Raw genomic sequence first — 7956 nt, 5'->3', positions numbered from 1 at the left:
GTGTGTCTGTTGGGTTGTAAATGTGTGATATAAGTACGGAATGTAGAGTTCTTCAGGTCAGAGAGTACAAGCTTTAAGTTATAAACAAGTTCTGGGATCTAATGTACAGCACGGTGATTATAGTTAATAATCCTGTGTTGCATACTTGAAATTTCCTAAGAGAATAGATCTTAAGTATTTTCACCACACACACTAAAAATTACTATGTGAAGTGATGCATGTATTAACTAACTTGATCGTGGCAATCATTTCACCATATATATATGTATTAAATCATCACATTGTACAACCTAAATTATGCAATTTTTATTTGTCATTCATGTACCAATAAAGTTGGAAAAAATAAAATAAGAATTTATGCTTATGTAATAAAAAACAAAAACAAACAAATGAACAACCAAAACACTGTTTTAGTGTCCATTGGTTAAAAGATGTCTTGCATCACTAGCCATTTTTTTTTAATGTGGTATATTTGCTTGACTTTAGTTGCTTTCTTCGGAAAGTTAATTCTCAAAGTTTTTCATCTGTAAAAGACATAGTAACACCTACCTTATGGGACTTTTTAGGAAATCTAAATTTTTCCTCATATTTTTCATCACTCAGCATGGTGTCTGACAATACAAGAAGCTTCATCTACCTGTGGGTGAACAAATGAGCAGGAACATTGTTATAAATGGCAGCTTGTCAGTAGTTCCAGTCTAATGCAACTCCAGCCTATCTCCCTTACCAGGCTGAATAATCAACATCATCATGCTGAAAGCTTGAGGTTACTGTCCTAATGGCTGAAGAATCTCTCTCTCTCTCGTGATCCTTCTGCTGTTTGCTGACTGCTTTATTTTTCCCTTTCACACATGGTTTCTATTTAACTAGTCCAGCTCTGATGCAGAACGATTTCTTTGCTTCTGCCACTCACACTGTGGCTCTATTCTGATTCCTTAGTTTGGGGGACCTCTTCAGGCATGAGGCCTTGAAATGAAATCCAGAAATAAGGACTACATGTTTCCCCTTTATTTGTATATTGACAAGAAAAAGCCTGGTCAAGGGCCTATATCATTTTAGATGCATTAATGCTGATGTATTGAACATCTAGAATAAAATTTGCCTACTTAGATTCCAAAGGAATTTGAAAAGTTTTACAAGGATGAAGGCTGTACAGAAAAAGACCCAAGTTCACGTATCCAATTGTGTTTAATTGGGAAGAAGTTTTACCCCAAATAAATTCTTAGGGGGAAAGAACAGGAGTTTATATCAAAGAAAAACAGGAATTAAAGTTATTTAAATTCTTAGTGTAGAATAATCATATATTTCCAAAGAAAATACTTGTTTCAGCTAAATCTCTATTAAATTTAAACATTTCTCTCAAATTCAAAACCTATGAGTTGATCTATAGACAGCCTTGACTTGATTTAGATGACAAAATTATGTATTTCGATAACTGGGTAACTACAGGTGGCGTTCTCTCTCTTTGCTCATTCTTTTCATCACTCCTAGGTTTGTGAGACATGATGTTAAGGGAAAAAGCATATAAATTTAATGAAAATAAATGATCTAATGGAGCTTTTTGACATAAAGTTTATAAGAAGTAAAGATATTCAAAATACACTGAGAGCACTTACATAGAAATTAAAAGTTGATGATGAATTAGCATTGTATAAAGAGTATAAATGTGTCAAGGAATTTGAAATAATCAGGACAGTGATACTGCAAGAATTCTTATGTTTTTGAAAAAAACAAAACTTCTAATTTGAAACCGTTATATCATTTTTTTCATCCTTCAGTGCTATATTAACTTTTAAAAATTATCATACAAAATGAAATATAGTTTTATTCAATCAAAAAGGACCAGTTCTATCTCCTCTTTTATGAAAAAAGGGCTATTATTTTAAAATAATTTTAATCCACAAACAAATTTAAAATATTGAGAAGGAATCATTTGTTTTTCAGATTAATAAAATGTGTGAAAATATCCTTAAATACATCTAGAATACCCCCCATGTCTTCTTTCATAAAATATGTTACAGCATCTGACTCATATCTGTAAAGTTTATTAGAAAGGAAAAAAGATGCCTGTTGTTTATAAACCTGAAAAATAACCTCTCTTAGTCTGTTTATATCTTTAATATGTAGCTTACAACTAAGTGTCTTAGTGGAAGTAGTTTTGATGACTTCTTTTTATTCTTTACTTTTTATTTAAGAGCAAACAAGTTCAATGAATGTGCTTTTAAATTTTAGTAGCTTTGTCACTTGTAATCTTTTTCTAATGGATTCTTATCCCCCCGTTTTCAACGAGGAGGATGTTCTCAGAAAATGATGCTGAACTCAGTGTACACTGAATACAACTAGCTGATGTGGAATTACTTTTCTGTTTACCTGACTGAGGAGAAAACTTGAAAAATGTCAACTTCCTACTTTCAAGCTCTGTAGAAAAATATTTCTCTTTAGAATAATAGCTAAGGCAGTATTATGTAATAGATAACAGAACAATTATAGAAGCCTTACATTTTTCTGTCTCCCTAGGCAGACATATCTTCTTCCCTTCTAAGCTTAGTTGAAATATTTCTTTTTCTTTAACATGCACATTCTTGGACCGGAATCTGAGCAATTCTGTTTTAACACTGGTCTCAAGCTATCTAACTCATTCACTCTTTCTCTTATGTAGGAGTTTTTTATTTTTCTAATCTGGTAAAATCAACACAACACGCTACATAAAAATGCTAGCATGGAGAAATACCCACGTATTTCTTAATTATAGTTGAGATTGTCCTAGCTTTTTACATTGGAAACAGAAAAACATTAGGCTGTTATATTTTTCACTATTAATAAACAGTTGGATTTGCAAATCTTAGTCAGACTTAAATTTAACCCCTTAAAAATTCATAATTAACTTGGGTACAAGAAAGAATATAAGACCCATATAAAACAAAGAACAACTGAATATTTGCATATGATCCTCTTTGTCTATGCTGGATTATCTATGGCCAACTTGGCATCACCCTCAGCACCCTTCAGAGTTTTCCTCCGTATTTCAGAGAATAAACTGGGGACTTCGTTTCTCAGAATCCCCTTCTCTATATGTTTCAGGTTAAAATTTGCCAACACAAAAATCTCAAAGTGTTATTTAGAAGGTGTAGAAAAAGACAAGTCATTGTTCTGTGGATGGTATTACAGGCAAACTCTCTCGCAGGCATGAGATTCCCAGAAGCTTTTTGGTGGGCATGTGGGAAACACTCATTTTGATGCTGCAGGATGAGAGAGATGGTGGGAGTTGAGGAGCTTCCTGAAAACTGAGGCAGTTTTAGAACTACTCATTTTAAACACCACATTTGGGTGTGAAGTTAGAATTCCTTTACTGACAGCCTATGGCCATCAGTTTTGTTTGGGTCCAAAGCAAGAGAAGGCTCTTCAACTGTCTCTGACTGCCATGCAAGCTTATGTGTCAGTTGGGCCACATGATCCATCCAAGACAACGGTGATTGTAGGAAGGAAGGAAGCTTTTGTGGCAGATAATGATTCTCTATGAAGGCTTCGGCAGGTTTTCATAAGAGATTTTCCCATCATTGACTTTCTGAGTAGGGGGTCCTACTCTTCATTGCTTTACTACAAGGACTCATAGTACTCAATATATAGTTGCACTCACAGCTAAGATTTGTTACAGTGACATAGTAAGGATACACCTCGGAACCAGTAAGGGGAAAAGACACATCAGGTGGAGTCTGGAGAAATCCATGCATAGGCTTCCTATGCTTTCTCCTGTCCCTTGGAGGGGGTTACACAGAGTATGATCTTTTTTCAAGCAGCCATATGCATCAAAGCACATGTCAACATGGCTTCCCTGTTGAGACTTATGCCCTGGGTTATACTGAGGGATGGTCATGTAGACACTTTCTGTTCACCAAAATTCCAGACTCCTGGAAAGAAATAAACATTCACATTGTTTGTAGAAACACTCTGGTCAGGCTGATAAGTACCCTGTAATAAGTCCTTCTAAAGATCAGGCATACATACTCTCTCCTGCACACACACATGCAAATATCTAAAAATATATGCAAACATCTGCAAATATCTATTATTGTTTTGCAAAATGGTTTCTGGCTGGTTAGTCATCTCTGGTAGAGACTGAACACTTGGTCATGGGATACCAAGTTACTGTGCCACCTGAGCTGCTTATCATAAAACTGATGTGGACCTGTGTAACGGTAAGACAAGGTAGGTCAGACTTAAGCTGGTTCTGAAGGACAAAAGCACAAGCAAGCAGATCAGACCATGGTGGTAACTATGCCTATTATATCAAATTCTCTCCTTCAATCCATACCTACAGAATCATAGGGAGCTCACAATCACCAGGTGACTTTGGAAGAGGGTATTATTTTTCTGGTTTGCAGATGATTCTACACATTAAAGTGGAGAACAAGAAACTGGACAGCTAGAGAATTATAACTTAACCTGGTCATTGCTCTGAAAGACAGCAATAGAAGGAAATTCTGTTAGCGCGCAAAGCTTCAAACAGTGGCTATGGAGTTTGCCACTTTCCTCCCCAAAACCCCCTCTTTGACAACTACTGATCTGTTATCTGTCACCATAAATTAGTTTTCATTTTTAAGTTTCCTGTAAACAGAATCATATAGTATATGCTCTTTTTGCCTTTTTTCACTCATCATAATTATTAGTGACATTGTCTGTTTCAATAATTAATCCTGTTTTCCTGACTAGTACTCTATTGTTTGTATAGGCCACAATAAGTTTCTTCTTTCACTAACTGATGCATATTGAGTTAAGTCTAGATTTTGTGATTACACATATAACTACTATGAACATTCATGTACAAACCTTTGTATGGACATATGATTTCTCTTCTCTTGGGGTAAATGCTTGGAAGTGGAATGGTTGAGTCTTAGGGTAAGAGATTATTTAATATTTGTGATAGTTTTATGTGCCAACTTGAGTGGATCACAGGATGTGAAGACATCTGGTTAAATATTATTTCTAGGTGTGTCTGTGAGGGTATTTCCGGAGGAAGTTAGCATTTGAATCAGCAGACTGAGTAAGGCAGATTGCCCTTGCTGGTATGGGTGGCCGTCACACAATCTGATGAGGGCCTAAATAGAACAAAAAGGCGAGGAAAGGTTGGATTCATTGTGTCTCTAACTGCTGAGCTGGAATGTTGATCTTCTGCTCTGCTCTCGGCACTCCTGGTTCTCAGGCCTGTGGACCCAGACTGGAATCTAGACCATCAGTTCTCCGGTCTCAGGCCTTCAAACTGCATCACAGCCTTTCCTGCATCTCCAGCTTGCAGACTGCAGATTCTGGGACTCTCAGTCTCCATAATCCCATGAGGCAATACGTTATGATCTCTCTCTCTCTATCCTATTGCTTGTTTCTCTGGAGAACTCTGACTAAAATAACTTTTTCGATAAGCTGTCAGACTCTCTTCTAATATGATTATACCACTTCACACTTTCACCAGCATTGTATGAGTTTTGCTTCCACCACAGCCTTGTCAACAATTGGCGTGGTCAGTCTTTTTAGCCATTCTAAAGTTTAGAATTCTACTAGGTGTGTAGTGGTTCTCCGTGGTTTTAATTTGCATTTCCCTAACAACTAACGATGTTATACATTTGTTATGTGCTTATTTGTACCCAAACATCTTCTTTGGTAAAAAGTCTGCTCAATCTGTGGAGTCCAAAACTTGACCAAAAAGCCCTATGTCTGATTTTTCAGGACCAACCACAGGTAATTACAAAGGCTGTACCTGGCAGGCCTCTCGGGGGAAGCCGCCCTGCTCCCACAGACTTAGTGCACACAGACAATGCACTGCATTCTTTTAAGAGAGTAGCAGCCAAAGACTCAGATCCCAGTGGTTGGCCACAGTCTTATGTGTATCTTCATTTCTAACCCATGTGCCTTCATTTGGAGCCCTCTCTATTGAGTTTCTTTGGCAGAGACATTCCTCAGTTTCCTACGCTAAGATCTCCTTATCAGGGCTGGGAGGGAACCTTGAAGATACTCTTTGTCCACTCTGACTCAGTACTCAGCACTTTTCCACTCCTAGTCCTTCCCTCTCTTCCTCCTTCAGTCCCTGAGTCCAGAAAATAGCAAGAGTCTTATGTTTAGGGCTCCCTCAGCAGTGAGACAATTCCCTACATCCGTTATAATCCATCTTACTCTCATTTGGTGCATACCATGGGAAAGAATAGGACAGTGTGGGGGGAGGGGTTGGCATTTTTTCCAGTTTAGTGTCTTGCTTCTTCTTTATATAATCACAGAAAGTGACTAAAGATTTGACTGTTGTCTTAATTGACTATTTTGGCATCTGACAGCTTAGCTCTTTCCAGGTCAGCTCAGCTTTTTACAAAATATAATACTCATTTTTATATCAGGGTGTTTGTTCTGTTTTTATTGAGTTTTGAGAGTTCTCTATATGCAGTCTAATAGAAGTTCTTGATCAGATATGTACATTACAAAAGTTTTCTCCTTATCTGTGATTTGTTCTACATTCTCTTAACAGTGTCTTTCAAAGGGCAGAGGTTTTTAAATTTTTTTTTAAATTGATCAGTTACAACTTAACAGTTTGTTCATTGAAAAATCATACAATTTGAGTCCTCAGAAATCTCTCAATTCAAACTAGATTGTTACAAATTTAGTATGTTAATTGTAATTCTCATTGTAGCCACTAAAAAAACTATATAAAAACTACATAAAAGGAAATAATAAAGGAGTCAAAACAATACACTACCAAAATTGATTAACTCAAACGAAGATAATAATGGAAGAATAGAGAGAGAAAAATATAAGATATAAGACATATAGAAAGCAAATACCAAAATGGCTTAAGTAAGCTATTCCTTAGCAGTAAATATTTTAAATTTAAATGGATTAAAATCCCCAATCAAAAGACAGAGATTGGCTGAATAGATTTTTTAAAAAATGATCCAAGTTTATTTTACTTCACACAAACTCACTTTAGACCCAAATACACAAATACATTAAAAGTGAAAGGATTGATGGGGGCCAGCCCAGTGGTGTAGTGGTTAAGTTCGGGTACTCCACTTCAGTGGCCCGGGGTTCACAGGCTCGGATCCTGGGTGCAGACCTAGCTCTGCTCATCAAGCCATGCTGTGGTGACATCCCACATAAAATAGAGGAGGATTGGCAGGGATGTTAGCACAGGGCAAATCTTCCTCACATACACAAAAATAATAGCGAAAGAATTGAAAAGATATTACATGAAAATATTGATCAAAAGAGAGCTGGGTGGTTCTACTGATATGAGACAAATAGACTTTAAGTCAAAAACAATCACAAGAGAAAAAGGACATTATATATTGATAAAATGGTCAATTCATCAAAAAAATATAACGGTTATAAACATATGATGACAAAACAACAGAGCCCCAAAATATATGAAGCAAACAATGACAAAATTGTAGGGAGAAGTAGACATTTCTACTAAAGTAATCAGAGATTTTAATATCCCACTTTCAATAATGGATAGAACATTTATACAGTAACTACAAACCAGCTGAATCTAACAGAACCATATAGAACACTTCACCCAATAACAGCATAATGCACATTCTTCTCTACTGCGCATGGGACATTCTTCAGGATAGACAATATGTCGGTCAACAAATCAATTCTCAATAAATTTATAAATATCGAGAAAATACAAAGTATCTTTTCTAATCACAATTTGATGAAGCTAGAAATTATTAAAGGAAGAAAAACTAGAATATTAACAAATAAGTAGAAATTAAACAACAAACTTTTAAATAACCAATGAGTCAATTAAAAAAATTACACGAGAAGTTAAAAGATACTTACAGATGAATAAAAATCACAATGTAACATACAAAAACTTATGGGATGTAATATACAAAGAGTTCAGAGTGAAATTTATAGCAATAAATGTCTACTTTAAAAAAGAAGGATCTCAAATAAACAACCTAACTCTATACC

This window comes from Equus przewalskii, chromosome 7, assembly GCF_037783145.1.
Source record: "Equus przewalskii isolate Varuska chromosome 7, EquPr2, whole genome shotgun sequence".
Taxonomy (NCBI): domain Eukaryota; kingdom Metazoa; phylum Chordata; class Mammalia; order Perissodactyla; family Equidae; genus Equus; species Equus przewalskii.
Note: the sequence above shows the minus strand (reverse complement) of the source record.